The sequence below is a fragment of the Pectinophora gossypiella genome, chromosome 8, assembly GCF_024362695.1.
Source record: "Pectinophora gossypiella chromosome 8, ilPecGoss1.1, whole genome shotgun sequence".
In the NCBI taxonomy this organism is placed as follows: Eukaryota; Metazoa; Arthropoda; class Insecta; order Lepidoptera; family Gelechiidae; genus Pectinophora; species Pectinophora gossypiella.
In genome coordinates this window covers 15,589,738-15,611,108 of record NC_065411.1, presented here as the reverse complement: position 1 = coordinate 15,611,108, position 21,371 = coordinate 15,589,738, and the positions used below count along the sequence as shown (strand labels likewise).

General features: G+C 37.5%; 1 protein-coding gene across 1 annotated transcript in view; it reads left to right on the top strand.

Annotated features, from left to right (window-relative positions):
* The window catches only part of LOC126369262 (uncharacterized), a 341,394-nt gene extending 321,851 nt beyond the window's left edge, over nt 1-19,543 (top strand). Inside the window, exon 7 of the transcript XR_007566672.1 lies at nt 19,445-19,543. The gene's annotated coding sequence lies outside the window, so the exon portion shown is untranslated. The remainder of the gene's footprint in view (nt 1-19,444) is intronic.
* Nucleotides 19,544-21,371: the final 1,828 nt, after the last annotated feature.

Sequence of the window (21,371 nt, the reverse complement as noted above, 5' to 3'; positions counted from 1 at the left end):
ACGGATGAAAAGTGGGGATAGTATGGATAAAACATTAGTTAAGTTATGGTGAGTCAGAAGCTTACAATTATTCTATTTATATACAGGGTGTTAGTGACATCGTAACGAAAACTTTGAGGGATGATTCAGACCATGATTCTGAGTTGATATCAAGTGGATTTTTCCGTCGCAAAAGTATGGATAGGAAAATAATAAAAAAAAAAAACAAAAAAAAAATCATGAATTTTTTGACAGGAAATTCCACTTGATGTCAACTCAGAATCATGGTCTGAATCATCCCCCTCAATATTCGTTACGGTGTCACTAACACCCATACCTACTTGTATGGCTACCGTATGTACTTGTACGGGGTGTAAGTGACATCATAACGAATACTGAGAGGGATGATTCAGCTGATTATTTTTTTTATCAAGTGGAATTTTCCATCGCAAAAGTATAGAATTGAAAATAATTTAAAAAAAACTAAAAAAAATATATGATTTTTGCGACGGAAAAATCCACTTGATATCGACTCAGAATCATGGTCTGAATCATCCCTCAAAGTTTTCGTTACGATGTCACTAACACCCTGTATAAGTACAGTCATGAGCAATATCATGTAACCACTTTAGAACCCTGTCGCACTATCATATTTGACATTTAATGAGACTTACGGTTTGATTTGTCAAAAAAGTTAATGTGACATGGTTTCAAAGTGTATACATGTTAGTACTCGTGACCATACGTATATAACAGAATGAGCTTAAATAATGATATCTTTTAAGTGCAGCAAAAAGAAAGCTTCCTTTAAAAAACATGTTGCGATGAAAGTGAAAATAAAAATGTGAAGCTAAAAACCCGATCCACCAGGTTCTTTATCACAATAACACCGTGCAAACATTCCGCACGAATACGCGTCAAAGTACCGGTAAAGCAACAAAAATATTTCGGAAGAGCGACGCGGATCGGGCTGAAAGATCCGGTAACATTACCGGTATTATATACCAGTGATACCGTAAGACCGGCGGAGTTTTTGAATCGTAATGCGTTGCTTTATAGACGACTACCGGTTTCGAACGTCACGAATTTTGAAGCGGCTTATTCGTGCTTGAATCCCTTTATCGCCTTTGGGCCTTTGATGGACTTGCATTTTTGACACGCTTTTATTCGCTGAGATTTAAATTTAATCCCGCTTGGAAAGACGAAGCGGGAAAAATGAAAACAGTCTTTCGTAAAATGAATTTTATATTTTGTCAACTTCTTTAGAGCCGTGGTAGCCCAGTTGGTAGAACGTTTGCCTCTCACTTTGAGGTCGCAGGTTCGAATCCAGCACAAGCCTAAACCAATGATTGTCGAATTTGTTTTCGAATTCATGTTTGAATCATAAATGAAACATCGTGAGGAAACCCACATTCCCGAGAAATGCATTTTCGGAGGTATGTGACCTAACCTGTATTGGGCTGATTTTCCCTTCGCGGGTTGGACGGTCAGATAGGCAGTCGCTTCTGTAAAAATCGGACCTGTGAAATCTAAAGATTAGGAGAAATGAAACAATAGCTGACATTCACTTAGACAACTTATGCCTAGAGTTTCTATACTATTATACCTTTTTCAGAAATGTAGCCGAGTTAAAGATGGTAATTTAGAAAGTCATGCGTTGAATTGTCTCTAACTACGTGCTTATTTGTGGCTCTACCCACCCGGTTAGGGACTTCACGCGTGGATTTTTGTATGTTTTTTTTTTACAAATGTAAATATAAGATGACGTAGCAACTCGCGTACAATCGCATTGCTCACATATAACACGGGAATGCTTTTGGCATTATATCCTCTGCGGATTTTGTCACAGATATTTTTTTCTCTAGTGTACCAAAATGTCTGGTTATTCCCAGAAGTTATAAAACAGATAATATCAAGTGGAATTTTCCGTCGAAAAATTCACCCGTGTAATTCACCAAGTGTAGCCTTCCACCAAATGCCACAACCAACTAATAAACGTAATCGAGTAGTCCAGCAGTGAGACATAGGTATACAGGGTGTTAATGACATCGTAACGAATACTCAAGGGGATGGTTCAGACCATGATTCGATGAGTTAATATCAAGTGGAATTTTCCGTCGCAAAATTCATTTTTTTTTAATTATTTTCAATTTTATACTTTTGCGAAAGAAAATTCCACTTGATTTCCTGTCAGAAAATTCATGAAAATTTTTGTGTACTTTTTTTTAATTATTTTCCGTTTAATAATTTTGCGATTGAAAATTCCACTTGATGACACCTCAGAATCATGGCTTGAATCATTCCTCAAAGTTTTCGTTACGATGTCACTAACAGTCACCCTGTATTTAAACATATCGTCGCTAACTGACGTATCTATTTTTTTTGCGAATCTGATTTGCACCTTTTGTTATTGTCATAAGACACAAAATATTTTGGCAAAAAAATTTTATTTATTTATTTATTTATTTATCAATGTTCTAGAACTATCTTTACAAGACTATCCCAATACAATAGTTCACTAGAAATATACATAATTATACAAATCTTAAAGTAGGAGCAATTAATTATATAGTACATAGCATGTAACATATAAGGTGACCCTTCGGAATTCGGCCAGGCTACATATAAATATATCAGTCCTTTCTGCGATCTCATTAAGTGTGTGCAGTGCTCGAGTCAGGGGCGATTTGTTTACAAGGTTCGTCCGTCCCCTGGCAACGCTGAACAGCCGAGGCATCCTTCTCCGATACACATATCTGTCGGGTACACTTACTTTTAAATATGCTAGTGCACTGGGATTGTGAATTATTCCACGAAATACTTCACACAAGTACACAGATAACGCCAGGTTCCTCCTAACCTCCAGTTTGTTGTATCCCACCATACCCAGAACAAATAAAGTGGGATACATTAACGGATAAAAAGGATAGACACCATACAGTTTTTGATATAAGTACCTAGTAAATTTATTTTGCACTTTTTCAAGCATTTGCGTGTACTTAGCTTCGTGTGGAGACCAGATAACAGCATTAAATTCCAGCTGACTCCTAACCAGGGCATTGTATAGTGCTATAATAACTTTAATATTTGAAAAATCTTTACCTTGACGCAATAGAAATCCTAACTGTCTAAAAGCATTTTTGCAAACTTTCGTCACAAACGTTGAAAAGGATAACTCGTTATTCATTTGAATTCCTAAATCACGAACCTCTTGGACTCTTCTCATGGGCTCACCATCTATTTTAAATTCCGTGCTTAGGGGAGTCCTCATTCGACCAAACGTTAGTACTGAACATTTCGCAGCATTGAAAAATAGTTTATTTTGTTTACTCCACTGGACCACACTGTCAATATCCCTCTGAAAGTTATTACAGTCACTAGCATTCCGAATTACAAGAAGTAACTTAAGGTCATCAGCAAATAATAAACATAACGCATTTTTCACAACTGCAGGTAGGTCATTTATCATGATAATAAAATTAAGGGGACCCAAATTACTACCCTGACTCACACCCGACCATGTAAAATACGGCTGTGACTCGAACCCGGCGTACTCCACGTACTGTTGCCTATCCCTCATATAACTAGCAAAAAAGTTCAGAAGCTTAGGGGTGCAACCCATACTTGCCAACTTGGACAATAGTATGTCGTTGTCAACCATATCAAACGCTTTTTTGAAGTCAAAGAAAGCTGCCTCCACTTGGACTCCCGCGTCAACATGAGGAACTATATACATCATTGAGTTGATGAGGTTGCTAGTGGTAGACCGCCCCGGTCGGAAACCGTGCTGAGCGTCTGATAGTTGACATGATATTTGCTGATATAAACACTTTTGAATTATGGACTCAAAAGTTTTCGCAAATGTAGATAAAATCGCCACCGGTCTAAAATTTGTAATATCAGTACTCCCCTTACTCTTGGGTACAGGTACCACCCTAGTGATTTTCCATCTTTCTGGAAAATTGCAGATAAGTCAATTTGTAAAGTCAGCCACGGTATATTTTTTCAGAACTTTATCCGCACTATGGTATCTATTCATGCGCGACTAACTTTATCATTGCAAAGACTTAAGTCCAACATATTTTCCGTGCGATAAAGCTGGCTCCACACGTTCGCCTTAAATAAACACACACGCCAGTCTAAATGTCCGGCAAAATAAAAGCTCACCTAGAGTGCCCCGCGCCGTGTGATGTATGGCACCATTTACACGCCACACCACGCGTGTTATTATCTCACATGAACACGAGACATAAAGCAGGGCACACACACATTACGGGACATCGGTTACGGGACTAATTGTCCGGGACATTAACGGGATTCCGGATTCGTTAACGGATCATTTATTAATTGTCGTCGTAAATAATGGTGAAGAATTAATAATTTAATGGCATTTAAAACTTATATGTTCCCTACTGTTTGACAATGTCCTACAAAAAACCCTTTAATAAATATATAAAATACTTAAGTATATAATAAAAAACCGCGTATAAAATATAAGTACTTAAACATAGAATCTTCTTCTATCGTGTGAGTTGTGAGGTGGAGTACCAGCCTCATCAACTCTGGTGTTAGGGTTATTATTGAGCCGCCAAAGGCCCCTGACTTGACTCATGTAACGATTACTTACTCTTACATGAGTAAGTAGTAACCGGGACCAGCTTAACGTGCCTTCCGAATCACGGATCATCTTTACTTCCGGACAATCTCGTGATCAGCCAGTAATGTCCTAACCAAACTAAGGAGCACAAAGTAATTTTTGTGATATGTTTCCATCGGGAATGGAACCCGGGATCGTGAGCCCAACGCTCAACCACTGGACCACAGAGGTCGTTAAATCATGTTTAGCATGGGATAACAACGCATTAAAAATATTGTATTTGTTTCATTAATAAGAAGTTAATTAAACTTGTAGAGTAATGTTTAATTTTCATTTCACCAAGACAGAAAAAACAATACAGTAAAAGCATTTAAATATTTAATTTGAACCTCTCATTGTCCCGTTTGTCCCACGACCTTTGTACTCGCCTGAATATAAAACTTTAGCTCGACGCCGAGAAAAATAAATCTCTTCGGGCATTTATTTTAAAAATCCTTTTAAAACGGTTTCAATAATTGAGCAATCCTATCCTATAGAACTGTGTCAGTTCACTGCCTGGTTTATTAATGGATATTCTGAATCGTTTATTGTTTAACTACGAGTAATCAATCAGTATCTTAAAAATAATTATGGCGTTGACAGCGACTCCCCGAACAGCGATTTCCGCTACGGCGAGTGACTTGACGTCCAACCTAACCTGAAGATTTGTCAGGTCCGGTTTTTTACAAAAGTGACTGCCTATCTGACCTTCCAATACGCGAAAGAAAAACCAGTCCAATACAGGTTAGGTCACATACCTCCGAAAATGCATTTCTCGGGAATGTGGGTTTCCTCACGATGTTTCCCTTCACCGCTGAGCACGTGATAATCATTTATGATCCAAACATGAATTCGAAAACAAATTCGACAATCATTGGTTTAGGCCTTTGCTGGATTCGAACATGCGACCTCAAAGGGAGAGGCCAGCGTTCTACAGACATGAGCAATATAATGTACCCACTTTAGGACTCTGTCACACTAACATAATTGACATTTAGTGAGACTTACAGTTCAATTTGTCAAAAAAGTTAATGTGACATGGCACCAAAGTGTATACATATTAATGCTCGTGACCGTACCAACTGGAATACCACGGCATGTGAATCCCACCGTGTAAGATTCCTAAAAATACTTATGCATACATACGTAAACTGCCTATATACGTCCCATTTCTGGGCGCAGGCCTCCCCTCAATCAACCGGAGGGGGTATGGAGCATACTCCACCACGCTGCTCCACTGCGGGTTGGTGGAGGTGTTTTTACGGCTAATAGCCGGGACCAACGGCTTAACGTGCCTTCCGAAGCACGGAATCGTCTTACTTTTTCGGACAATCAGGTGATTCAAGCCTGAAAAGTCCTTACCAAACAAAGGAAAGTATCACAAAGTGATTTCGACAATGTCCCCATCGGGAATCGAACCCGGACCTCCAGATCGTGAGCCTAACGCTCTAACCACTAGACCACGGAGGCTGTTAAAAATATTTATAAGTACTATAATAATTTTAAGTGTAAGTACCCTTGTAAAACGGTACCAGTAACAGAAAGTACCGGTAAAAACCGGAACCACATTAGCGGGCAGGTGCAGCGTGCATTAGTACCGGTAAGAGCTCACTTTGTACCGCACACCAAGATTAATACCGGTAACATAGTAAATATTTTATTCCGCACTTTTAAGGCGGAGTTTTTATATTAGTGTTGAAAAGTTCTCGTAAGTGCACTAAAAAAAAATGTTATAATGAATTTTCACCATCAATCCGCACTGGGCCCGCATGATGGTTTAAGGCCCGATCTCCCTATCCATCTATAGGGAAGGCCCGTGCCCCAGCAGTGGGGACGTTAATGGGCTGATGATGATGATGATAATGAATTTTATAATGTAGTTGTAATTTTTATTAGTTCTGTCCTTACCTAAATGTAAGGAATAAGTTTAGATATGTAGCGTTTATTCATACTCCGCAGTTTATTTTATTAAATAACAAATAAATAATAAATAAATAATTTTTATCTTTTCCATTTTTTGAAGAAGATTATAAATTCAACAAAAAAGAAAACAAAATACAACAATTCGGAAAAGAACATATCTATATACATGCATAAACTCACGCCTATTTCCCACCGGGGTAAACAGAGACTTTGGAATTCCATTTGCTTGGATCCTGACATACTTCTCTTGCTTCCTCTACATTCATCAATCGGTTCAGAGTAGATCTTACTGAACCTTTTCAAATTCAAATTCAAATTCAAAAATATCTTTATTCAGTAGGTAACATAGTTACACTTTGAATCGTCAATTTTACATAACGAACGTCTCATCCGCCTAAAACTACTGCAGCTTCTCACAACCTGTATAGCCGGGGAAAAGAAGCTGCAAGAAAAACCTCGGCACAGGGCCCTAGACGTTCTTTAAAAAAATAAAAATAAACATAAAATATTGGTATACAATTGAGTAATTTAGCTGCCTAATATCAGTTCTCAGACAGTTAATCCCATGCATTCATATCTTCTAAATAATCACTAACTTTATAATAACCTTTTTTGTAAAGTTTTTGTTTAACTACTGTCTTAAAACAGTTGAAAGGCAAATTCTGAATGTCAATGGGAATCTTATTGTAAAAACGTATACATTGCCCCTTAAAAGATTTAGTAATCTTATGTAATCGACTGACTTGTAAAGCAAGTTTATTTTTATTCCTGGTATTAACAATGTGCCGATCGCTATTTTTTGCAAATAATCCTATATGTTTTTTTACATATATTAGGTTTTCAAAGATATATTGTGATGCCAAAGTTAAAATATTAATTTCTTTAAATTTATTTCTAAGTGACATCTTGGGTCCCAATTTGTAAATCGCCCGAATGGCTCGCTTTTGCAGAACAAAAATGCTGTTCATATCTGCAGCATGACCCCACAGCAAGATGCCGTACGACATTAGACTGTGGAAGTAGGCAAAATAAACTAATCGCGCGGTTTCTACATCGGTTATTAAACGAATTTTTTTGACCGCGAATGCTGCTGAGCTGAGCCTTTTGGACAACTTATCAATATGAGGACTCCATTGCAACTTAGCGTCCAAAGTAATTCCCAAAAATACAGCAGTATCCATGAGGTCCAATTCCTTATTTTTTACAATAATAGAATCGAGGGGCCTACTAACATTCGATAACGTAAAATAAACATATTTTGTTTTATTTTCATTAAGTAGCAGGTTGTTTACAGTAAACCAATCCACTACCTCTGAAATGGCGTTGTTTACATCGTCAAAGGAATCTTGTCGTCTCTTTACTTTAAAAAGTAAGGAGGTATCATCTGCAAACAGTACCACCTCATGTTTTACAAGACTAGGTAGGTCGTTTATGTAAACTAGGAATAGAAATGGACCTAGAATTGAGCCCTGCGGGACGCCTATAGTGACGTTAGATCCACACGATCTGCAGCCATGCACATCAACCCTCTGAACGCGGCCACTAAGGTATGACTCCAAAAGAGCGATGGCATTATCAGTTATTCCATAGTGACGAAGTTTCGCGATCAAGATATCATGACAAACGCAATCGAAGGCTTTGGAAAGGTCGCAAAAGACACCAATAGCATCTTTGGACTCCTCCCAAGCCTGAAAAACATGATTTATTAACTCAACACCAGCATCGGTTGTTGAGCGACCCTTTGTGAAACCAAATTGTTTATTAGACATTAAATTGTTTAAATTGAAATGTTGAAGTAATTGCAGTAATAAAATTTTTTCAAATATTTTACTAAGCGTGGGTAGTATAGATATTGGTCTAAAATTAGTAGGGTCAGAAGTACTACCAGCTTTAAACAATGGAATGACTTTACTGTGCTTCATTAAATCTGGAAACACACCATTGTCTACACATTTATTAAATATACATGATAGATAGGGAGCTATGCAATCAATCACGGAGTTAATGACTTTAACAGAGAGACCATGAAGATCTGCAGTCTTTTTGATTTCTAAAGATTTAAAAGCTCTTAAGACGTCCCTAGGACTCACGTGTGTAAATGTTAGTTTATCTACTTTGGACGTATCTATGTGCTCCCTTACAAGTGATTGAGCGAGTGCAGGAGATGACTTCAAGTCCTTGGTAGTCGAAAATGGAATGTCAGTAAAGAATTTTTCAAAAGCTTCAGCAACTTGCTTATCATTTGTGAGTAGTTTACCGTCAATTTGTAATTGATACTCGAGATCGCGTGCTTTGACTTTCCCAGTTTCGCTATTAATAACTTTCCAAGTCATTTTAATAATATCTGAGCTACCTTTAATTTTACTGCTAACAAACATTGCCTTCGCGGTAACGCAAACACGTTTGAAAACTTTTGAATACTGTTTTACATAGTCGTGAAAAGCTACGCTATGATTGTATGTTCTTTCTTCGTAAAGTTCATACAACCTGTTTCTACTCTTATAAATTCCTACCGTCGCCCAGTCACTAAAAATTGGTGTGTCTGCTTTCTTAATTGTTTTTGCCTTAAATACTTTATTAAATTCCGATTTTGTTAGATTAAATAGGGAGTTATATAACAAATTTGGGTCATCACAGTAAGGAAGTTCTGGTAATTTGTTTGACATATTATCTTTGAATTGTTCTAAACGACTACTTGATATGGGATTGCATGTAACATCCTTTTTCAGTGAGCGGTCAACAAATAAGTTGAAAGATATTTGTTGACCACAGTGATCTGACTTTAATTTATTAATTATTAATTTATCACAAGGTTCTAAGTTACTAAAAATATTATCGATACATTTCGCGGACTGTGACGTGATTCGGGTTGGTTCTGAAAAAAGATTTACAAGATTATAACACAGAAATAAAGATTTGAATGTAGTACTTAATGAGCAATTTTCCAGAATATCAATATTAAAATCACCGCAGACGATAACATGTTTGCTTTTATTACATAATTTGCATAAAGCTTCATCAATAACTTTCTCAAATAGATCATAAGATGAAGCGGGGGGTCTGTATACGCTCAATACAATAAGCCGGCTGAGTTCAATACAGGCTAGCTCAACAGTTCGCTCAACTGAGAGACTTACAATATCCGTTCGTTCCTTATATTTTAAACAATTACGTACTAATATTAATGAACCGCCACGGATAGCCGTCTCCCTGCTGTACGAGCTGGCAACCTGGTGATTATTGAAGCAAACGAACTCATGTTTTTTTAGCCAATGTTCAGTTACGCACATAATATCAACACAATTACTGTTTAAAAAAAGTTCAATTTCAAGTTCCTTGCCCAATATTCCTTGTATGTTTTGGTGTACCAGGTTGATTACATTTGTATTTTTCTTATTGCATTTTATATTTAATATGTCCTCATTTAACTTACTACAGCCAAAGTTTTTCTCTGTTGTCATTAAATTTAATTTAAATTACAAATGTCAGAAATAAAAATAGGCTGCTCAATAGGAGCAGACGCGTTAAAAGCCAACGAATTGGCTGATTCTAATGTAAAAAAAAAGGATAGCGACTTCGCTATTTGTCTTTTGTAAAAGTTAGATAGATAGTAATATCTACCTTTGGTCAAATAAAAATTCCTAACATAGGAATTCGTATCAATGAACTGAAATTTATTATAATAATCGCATACTAAAGTATGCAATGTCAGGTTTAGATCATGCCTAAACTTATTTTCGGAATTAAGCTGACTTTGGCTGAAAGGCAATGCAAACAAAATCACTTGTTCTACATTCGGTAGGCTGTTAAGTAAGGAAATATAATGGGAAAGTAGTTCTTTGTTCGCGTTACCTCTCCTACCGGCCAAGATTATGATTGTACTATTTTTCGAGAATTTATAAGAAATTATTCTTTTTAAAATGTCTAAATAGGAGGCACCCGGCATACAATTATTAATTACTGCCCGCCTCAAGAAATGGCTAAGTTGTAAACCCATTGTTTTGCCAATTTCGTCACTAAACATAATAATATTTTGCGCTTTGTTTACCGGCGCGGGCGCCGCCCTAAGGACATCTCCGATTTGGTCAATGTACGTCCTTCTAGGTCTTCCTCTGCCAGCCCACATATCTACCCACCCATCGCTTTCCTTCTTGAACGAATTAAGTTTACCAATTTTCCGAAAGGTTTACACTTTTCTTTTTGGCGTGACTTATTGTAGATTTCCCGCAAATGGCATTAACTACTTTGCCGGACAAATAAAGGTTTATACACATAACTGACAATGCCTCGAGTGCTAAGCCACAGCACCGAGGGAGAGCCCTCAGCGGTCCCCATTTGTCCGGCCAAGTAGTTAATAAATACCACTTTCAGAAAATCTACAATAAATTACGTTCAAAACCCCAACAAAGGTTCCGTATTAAATATCTCCTATACTCAAAGGTTGCCTAGAAGAGATTACTACTTAGTAATAAGGCCGCCTATTGTACTTTTTATATTTCGCTTTTGTTTTGTTTTTTATTTGCATTTTCTGTCTGTGCATTAAAGTATAGCTTCTTTTCCCCGGCTATACAGGTTGTGAGAAGCTGCAGTAGTTTTAGGCGGATGAGACGTTCGTTATGTAAAAATTGACGATTCAAAGTGTAACTATGTTACCTACTGAATAATGATATTTTTGAATTTGAATTTGAATTTGAAGTGTCATGTTACCGGAAGGAAGTAATCAAGTACGCTCTGGGCGGTTAAAAAGGCCACATCGAAACAAGACATTTTTTATTTTTTATTTTTTACTTTTGTAAGCCCAAATTGCAATATTGCTTCTTCTTCTATCGTGTGAGTTAGGAGGTGAATTACCAACCTCATCAACCCTGGTGTCGGGCTTATTATTGAGCCGCCAAAGTCACCTGACATGGCTCATGTAACGACTACTTACATCAGTAAGCAGTAACCGGGACCAACTGCTTAACGTGCCTTCCGAAGCACGGATCAACTTTTTGCCATACATACATACATAAACTCACGCCCGTAATCCCAAATGGGGTGGGCAGAGCCACAAGTAATCAAAGACAACTTGCAGCCACTGTTGATACGAAGTCCTAAGATGGATATGATGAACCTTATGGTGATAAGGGATCAGCCTATCGCCCATAACATTAGTCCATCATGTTAGAGGACGCAATCCCTCTGTCGGTTTTTACGACATGCCCGGGAAGACAAGCAGCTGATCAACTTTTTGGACCACCAATATTGCTTTTTTAGGTGGATTGCTTCGATGTAGCCTTTTTATCCCCCTTAATCACGGTCCCATGGCCCATCTGAGGACTGTGTGACGCTAACAGATGCTCCTATTTCTACATGTATGAATTATTGATGCATCCTGATGAGCTTTCAGCTTATTAAGCCATCAATACAAAGATGACAGAAATGGCGATACCTAAATTCTAACAATTTCGAACATTTCCGCAACAGTTTGGACGTCAAAAGTACATAGATAGCCCAAGAAAGTTCGTGTCTATCTCCCAAATTCCCTGAAGTGGTGACCGCAAACTCGATAGAGCAATCTCATAAAGCTGCCAACATAATTATGGTAGCTGTGGAAATACGCAGTATACTGTAAGCGATGGATTTAGGGACGAATTTTCTTTGGTATGATAGGACATTTAGTTTGGGAAGTCAATTGAGTGGTACGGCCTTCGCGTTTGGCGAACTAACTCGTCCTTTGTGGGTAGAAAGGCTCGATTTAGGTTTAGGCATAAGAGTAAATATTGTCGAAATATTTTTTTAAGAGAATTATGTTAAAGATGTAATGCATTGGTGATAATCGTTAAAGCTTGATGCATCAAGGAGAGAATAGAAAAAAACGAAGAAATAGGGGAAGTGAAGTTACAGTGCAGTGTTTATTGAAGTATTAGTGTAACGATACTAATCGCCTGTTAATTATACATTGTTTTAAGTTTACGCGGTTATTATCATAATTAAAGCGCATAATAACGGGTTCTTACCGCGTTTTAATGGGGATATGAGACTCCCATGACATGTCATCCCGTGATCATGGCACTTGCAACAGTGTCGAAATATCGGGAATCTCGTAATTCTACATCGAAAAACAACGTTTTTTTTTTGTGGAGAGCTTAAACATCAAACAGACCTGACGAACCAGGCTTCTCTAGCTGTTTGATGCAGATTATTTATTGGTAGCTGTAATTACAATTGATTACTAAGGCACAGTCCCTGTCGTGACGGCACACGTAGTGCAAGCGTCACAGTCGGAAGCAGTAGTTTTTGTTCCTAGATCGATCCTGTGGTAGTTACCTAGAGGTAGGCAAACTATCCAGAAGCGTCGGTTCTGTATGTAATCTAAATATGTATTGTAGCGATTAGGAAGAGGAACTCGCTAACAATTAAATAAATTTAATGGGAAATGCAATTTAAGTAATTTAAATTATTATAAATTAACATACATACATAAACTCACGCCCGTAATCCCTAATGGGGTGGGCAGAGCCACAAGTAATCAAAGACAACTTGCAGCCACTGTTGATACGAAGTCCAAAGATGGATATGAACCTTATGGTGATAAGGGATCAGGGAAGGGATTAAGGGATTATAAATTAACATGATCATAGTTAAAAGGTAACAACGGTAAAAAAGGTATCGAACCTCACCTACCTCCGTTGATCAACGAAAGTTTTTAGGGCATTTTTAGGAATGTGTTCTTATTATAGACGGTTTGTTAATGGTTTTTCTTCAAAATTCTTAAAGCCCCGCGCGGCATCGTTTCAGTTTTTGGTATTCCTTTTGGCATAATCTTCAAAAACTTTCGTTGATCAACGGAGGTAGGTGAGGTTCGATACCTTTTTTTACCGTTGTTACCTTTTAACTATGATCATGTTAATTTATAATAATTTAAATTACTTAAATTGCATTTCCCATTAAATTTATTTAATTGTTAGCGAGTTCCTCTTGCTAATCGCTACAGTATGTAATATTCTTATTAGAATCTAATAACAATGTCGATACCGCGTTCTAATAGACTACTAGCGCCATCTATTATCGTGCCACACGAACTATTTTACATAGTTGTGTTACATGTTGAAATAAATAATTATAATCTGTTATACTGTTCAGTTTGAAGTATTTAATGCAATTCGTACTAGCAGTGTGTCCCCAAATATAAAGTAGGAGTGTAGAGAGACGCCTCAACCGGCGCTGTCATTTATGCCGCCAATAATTTACACCGGACTTCAGAGAGCTAGAAGCACTACGAAGCACAATCAAAAGAACTTCACATAACATAACGCCTTTACCCGTTAGTCCCGGTTACTACTTATGTACAGTCATGAGCAATATAATGTACCTACTTTAGGACTCTGTCGCACTAACATATTTGACATTTAGTGAGACTTATAGTTCAATTTGTCAAAAAAGTTAATGTGACATGGTACCAAAGTTTATAATATTAATGCTCGTGACCGGTTGTTAGTGACATCGTAACGAGTACTGAGGGGGATGATTCAGACCATGATGCTGAGTTGATAACAAGTGGAATTCCCTGTCGTAAAATTCATGATTTTTTTTTTTAATTACTTTCAGATCCAAACTATTGCGATGCACTTGATATCAACTCAGAATCATAGTCTGAATCATCCCCAAATGTTTTCGTTACGATGTCACTAACACGTTATACACGTTATGTTATATTGTAGGGATTCTCTTAAAATGCATAAATGGTATTGTCATAATTTTAATTAAGTATCATGATCCTTTTTGCATAACGTTTTTAAGCATAATAGTACTTTCCCATAATAAAATCTAAGAATACTGGTTTGTTAGGTACCTATAACTTATTTTTGGACTAATATTTGTTGGTATAAATTTGAATTATAAAATTAAATAGGTATCCATAATTCTTTTTTAGAATAATAGTGTTTTGTCATAATTTTTACAAGACATAACAGTAGGTTAGGCTACGTCGCCAGCATGTTTATCTTACACACAAAAAGTATACTGAATGATGACCAACAGCATGAAATAAAGTCAAAAAATATAAAAAGTCACAATCATGAACCAAATGCAGCCTAGGAAAAATAAGTCTCGGAAATGTTCAAAGTTGTGGCAAAGATTTTCTCATTCGGAGTATAGTTTTTATGTTTATAATTATTATGCTTATAGTAGTTATGAGTTTCAAATTTATGCTTAAGAAGTTATGACAAATTAATACTATGCGTAACTAATAATAGGACAAGTAACATTATGCCATGGTAAATTATTACATAAACTTTTATGCGTTAAAATAGAGAACCTATATTGTATTTATGAATAATTTGATTGAATCTAAGTTTTTACAAATTCCTAAGTTCTAAGTTTTACTTTTTGACCCAAACGACATTCTTAACGTGCTCTTGTCAAATAGTTCTTAATCAGCTGACATGGTCATTGACCCCGACTAGTGTAGGTTTATGACTTTTACGCGCTCTCACGACCGTCTTTATTGCCAATTTGTGCGCAGGATTGCAATTAAACCGTATTATGTCGTCGTGTTACAGCACTAATAAACTCTATGGAACTAATTACCGAGTTTAGTTTGATGTTTTGATATTTATAGCGGGCCGGCTCACCTGCAGTGTATGGATATGCATTTGCGGTTTCGACAAGTAAAACTGACAGACGTAACACGCACTCATAGAACTTGTAGGGGAGACAGAGCCAAATCTAGGACGCAATAATAGCATTCATCATCATCATCAATAGCAACCCATTAACGTCCCCACTGCTGGGGCACGGGACTTCCCTATGGATGGATAGGGAGATCGGGTCTTAAACCATCACGCGGGCCCAGTGCGGATTGATGGTTATTAACGACTGCTAATGCAGCCGGACCAACGGCTTAACGTGCCTTCCGAAGCACGGAGGAGCTCGAGATGAAAACTTTTTTTTTGTGGTCACCCATCCTATGACCGGCCTTTGCCAGACCGAGCGCGTTTACCGCTGCGCCACCGAGCTCCTCGATATAATAATAAAAAAATATAATAATATAAAAAAATATAATAATAGTATTAAATAACTTTATTTGCACAATACAAGGTTTTACAAGAGGTATGAGCACTGACCCGCATTTATTTAGATATAGAAACCAAACTCTTAATAAATCTACATTACTATAGTAATAATGATATTCCCTTATGTTTACCAATGAATCACGTATTGTGGGTAGTTGTATATTGGTGTCGATTCGGTCAATCACCTTTTTAACTTAATTTGACAGGTCTAAAACTAGCTCCATCTCTTTCATGCACGTATTGTCAGTGAAGGACGCCTAATATAGGAGCTGAGAAACTAAAATTAGTTTAAGGTTTTGTTAAATTGAAACTAAGTAAGCTTCATAGTATAAAACAAAGTACACTACATAGTTAAAACTACGCAACGGATTTTGATGCGGTTTTTTTTTAATAGATAGAGTGATTCACGAGGAAGGTTTATATGTATAATAACATCCATTTAATAGTGAAGTAATTCTACTATTTTGGAGGTTTTTAATGTGATGTCGTAAATAATTTCATTTTTTCCTCAGCATTGCACCCCCGAGCGAAGCCGGGGCGGGTCGCTAGTTAAAAATAAAACGAGAGTTTAAAACTCTGGGCATGTCATGAGAGCAAGCTACATAGGCTGCAAAAGATCGCGAGGAGTGGCAATCTGTTATTTGAGTCCTACATCCTAGTGGGATCAAAAGTATTAGAAGAGAGAAAAGAAGTCTCATTAAATGATAAATATGCTCATTCAATAGGGTTCAAAAGCCCATACATATTAGGTACAATGCAAACTGTACCTTAGGTACAGTTTTAAGTCTAAGGGTGGTATTAATAAACGAATCTCAGTCGAGACTGCCCTCAAGATCATGCTCAAGTTTCTGTTTTTTATAAGAGAACTGTCTTGAAGCTGAGATTAGTTTATTAATGGCCCCGATTCCTGCAGATACCGCCTAATTTTATTTTAGGTTATACCCGTCATTTTCATATCCGTCGAAAAGGAAAGGGACGGATGATTCCCGGCTCTTAATTTTAGGAAGAATGAGTAAATGAATGAATAACCCGGGCGAATCAAAAAGGTACGTCGCTGGTATGCAATCCGTTTGACGTGCTGTCTACTTAACTGTGTCGGGTTGTTGACTGATGTAAAATTTTTAGACGGTTGGTTTAGATTTGTGCTTAAAATTGACGTGTGTTCCATAAATTTTATGCTTGTCGATTACCCGTCCCTTTCCTTTTCGGCGGATAAGAAAATGACAGCATCATCATCATCATCAATTTAAGAGCCACGCTCTTGTCGGTGTAGCATTTTCCATTCCAGTCTATCAAAGGCCAATTCCTTGACTTCCCGTGAAGAAAATGACAGATATAACTTAAAATAAAATTAGATGGTATTTACAGGAATTAGCACCAATACCACCCTAAGTATTCCCAACGGCGATACCCCTGCATTACAAGCTAGAACATCTCAAAGCAAAAGTTCTAAATAAGCTTAATAGTAAGTAGTACAGTGTTAAGCGGTAAGTAAAAAATATGTAAATAGTATTTTGCAGTACAGGGGCCAACTTGTGCCGGCTCCTTTCACAAAGCGGAGTTTGAAGTAATGACATTACAAACTTGTTCCTGGTTGGGTGCCAGTCACGAGAGGTAGCGAGTTGTACAGCGGAAAACATTTATTATCATCATCTCCCTAGGGTCATTCCGTTTTTCACAAGGTCCGCTTACCTAACCTAAAAATTTGACAGGTCCGGTTTTTTACAGAAGCGACTGCCTGTCTGACCATCCAATCCGCGAAGTGAAAACTTTATAATTTATTTTTATTTAGATTTTAATTACATACATACATAAACTCACGCCCGTAATCGCTAATGGGGTGGGCAGAGCCACAAGTATTCAAAGACAACTTTGCAGCCACTGTTGATACGGAGTCCTAAGATGGATTATGATGAACCTTATGGTGATAAGGGATCAGCCTATCGCCCATAACATTAGCCCGTCATTTAGATTTTAATTATGTTTTTAATTCTGATGCATGTATTTAATTTTGTACGTCGATATATGGGCCTTTGAAGTCTGAAATTACCTTATGATCTTTGTAATGAACATCCTTCTATGCTTTTTATTATTGTTTTGTAAAAAAAAAATAAGTGATGTTATTGTCTTGTCTTTGTGTGTGGCGTCCTTTTATAATAAACAATTTCTATTCTATTCTATTCTAAATAAAGAACTTATATTATTATTATAAAAACAAACATTTCACGACTTTTGACAAGATTTTTTGGCTAGAGCTGTCGTCTCATCTGGTAATGTTGGTAGTATAGTTTCCAACTAGTCAAATCAATTACTTTTTGCTAAACGTCTAAACACTAAATTACTATGGAATTTTATGAAAAAGCTATGACGTCATAGAAAAACGAGACAAAATATCAAAATGAATAAAAAAGTAAAATATAAAAATTAAAATGTTTTTTTAGTAATCTATCTTCTAAAGAAACTGTCTTTACTTACTAATCAGAATTTCAGAATTTATTTTTGCCCTAGGAAATTACCCAATTGTATATGTGTGGTCTAGTGGGTGAGCGTTGTTGATGAATTGTTTCAATGTGGCCTTTTTAACCCCCCTGGCCTTTCTCTAATTCTTTTTCTACCATTTTTTTTCTATCGTGTGGGTTGCGAAGAGGATTAACAACCTCATCCCTGGTTTCAGGGTTATTTTTAAGCCGCCAAAGACCCCTGACTTGGCTCATGTAACGACTACTTACTTACATCAGTAAGTAGTACCCGGGATCAACGGCTTAACGTGCCTTCCGAAGCACGGATCATCCTACTTTCCGATAATCAGGTATAATTAGCATGCAATACCAAGCAAACTAAGAATCACAAGGTGATATTTTATGATAGTTGTCCCGACCGGAGTTCGAACCCGGGATCCTCGGAAGACTTAACCGCTGGACCACAGGGGCCGTTAAGGGATGACGATTATATAATGATGGTGATAGTGTAATCTAAGTTAGAGAATTCTCCTTCGAGCCGGATATAACAAGACTACGATTGAATCTATATCTGCTCACATCTTGTACCATAACATAAAGTGACAACCAACGCCTCGCCGTCCTACCTACGAAACTTCACAGAAAACTATTTAACTAAAAGGTACACCGTTTGAAAACATTTTCTCGAAGAATATTAAGTGCTTGAAGGACTATGAGAATTTCCTTCTTTGACATCAAACACCAAGTACTAAAATAATTTATTTCCGCTACTTCTTGGACAGCTTCCGTGGTCTAGTGGTTAGAGCATTAGGCTCACGATCTGAAGGTCCGGGTTCGATTCCCGATGGGGATTTTTTCGAAATCACTTTGTGAGACTGTCATTTGTTTGGTAAGGACATGGTAGGCTTGAATCACCTGATTGTCCGAAAAAGTAAGTAACATAAGGTAATTTAGGTTTGTTAGATTAGGTTAGTATTGGTTCATTTTATAAAAATGAGAAACGAAATATATATCAATTTAGGTTAATTTCATTTAAACAACATTTTTATTTCGAAATACTCATTTTCATGTTAAATTAAAGCTAACCAAACCATGAAGATTGTAATTCCCATGTTAAGCAAATTTTTAATTAAAAGTGATTAGACGGTTAACTCATAGCACTTTAACGCTGTGTGAATCGTAAATTAAGACTTACTAATGATATAAATTATGACTTACTCGGCCTAATAAATAATTTGGGAGGTAAAAATGCGGATACGGATGTTTGTATGTACAGTCATGAGCAATATAATGTACCCACTTTAGGACTCTGTCGCACTAACATATTTGTCATTTAGTGAGACTTACACGTTAATGTGACGTTAATTTCACAGACGACGCCCTGAGCCGAGGTTCGCGCCCAACTGGGCACCCTCAGGCCTGTTGTCTTAAACGTTGTACCGGGTGAGAGCCTTCAGCGCTCCCCATTTGTCCGGCCAAGTAGTTAATGCCATCTGCGGCAAATCTACAATAAGTCACGTCAAAAAAAAAGAAAAGAAAAAAAAGTGACGTTAATGTGACATGGTACCAAAGTGTACATATTAATGCTCGTGAACGTATGTATGTATGTAAAAATGCGGACTAAAATAATAAGGCTAACTGACAGTATACGCGAAGCCGCAGTAGAGCCGTGGTAGCCCAGTTGGTAGAACGTTTGCCTCTCACTTTGAGGTCGCAAGTTCGAATCCAGCACAGACCATTGATTGTCGATTTTTTTTTCGAATTCACGTTACGTTCATAAATGATTATCACGTGCTCAGCGGTGAAGGAAAACATCTTGAGGAAACCCACATTCCAGAGAAATGCATTTTCGGATTAATGTGACCTAACCTGTATTGGGTTGGTTTTCCCTTCGCGGTTTGGAAGATCAGACAGGCAGTCGCTTGTGTAAAAACCGGACCTGTCAAATCTTCAGGTTAGGTAAGCGGACCCTGTGAAAAAACATGCTAATTTTAGGGAGATGATGACAGTATACGCGAAACAATTTTGACAAACGAAAATTATGGCAAAATATTTTTGGCATGAAATTTTAATGCTAAATGAAAAACAATAGGGCTACAAAAATGTATGAGAAACCAATACAGACTCGTGATAATCGTTTTAGAGCTGCTGCAGCTTAAAGCTAGGAGAAAGGCACATTTATAAACATAACATAACATAACATAAACAGCCTATGTACGTCCCACAGCTGGGCACAGGCCTCCCCTCAATCAACCGGAGGCGGTATAGAGCATACTCCCCCACGCTCCTCCACTGCGAGTTGGTGGACATATCTTACGCATGACAATAAAAGTATTAGCACATTATTAATTTTATTATCTGTACAGCCTACTCACATAAACAGCCAACACGTCATAACCAGGGATGTGGCGTTCCCGAGAATATTTCCTCTCTGCGGGAACATTCCTACTTTATTTATTAATGTACAAAACTTATGTAAAAAGAGCTTTATTACCTAACTTTTAGACAGATAAGACTAGAGTACAAGAAAGAACAGTTTAACCCTTTCACGGACAGATATCATGGATCATTGATAGTTCGTAATAGGTAATATCGAGGGTTAAAAGGCAAATGGGTTTAAGCGACATTTTGGGCGAAATGGACTTATATATATGTCGGAGTTAGTTATGAATTAAGAAGAGAAATTGATCAAATAAAATGAAGTAACATCACTTCCGTCATGAAGTTGCAACGCTCCGACGAAAGGTGGCGTACGAGCAGAGCGGAGTGAAGTCGGGGAGTCACTACAGAGTCGTCGTGTCGAGCAGACGTGCGCTGCCGTTATAGTCGGGCAGTCTACCGCGAACCATCGTCGTGAACGGACGTGTCGAATAATTACGTTCGGAACGTGGAGTGCTGTAGTCGCTCACCTATAACTTGTAGGGACGTCAAGAAAGTGTGATCGGAAAAGAGCACCTAGCAAGTACGTTCACATGTCCCGATGATTCGGTCCGAATGTTGGAACCATGGGTGGTGGAGGGCCCCTTCGCGCTAACGTCCTTATGCGCGCTAGATAACGAGAGACTGTGTAACCGTTACGAATACCGTGACGTTGCCGTGAGTGTGTACCTTATGCTGTGACTTTATTTAATCGTGATACAAAAACTATGTGGAATAAAATGATTGTGATACTGATGACGGCCATTATTGTCTTCTAACGCCCACTCTTCTAACGCTCGCCCGCCTATTCTGATTATGTTACGACCCACTGCTACGACATATATATATGACACCTTGAGACCGGAACGTCATTAGACGTTCTGTACTTGAGAGTGTTAA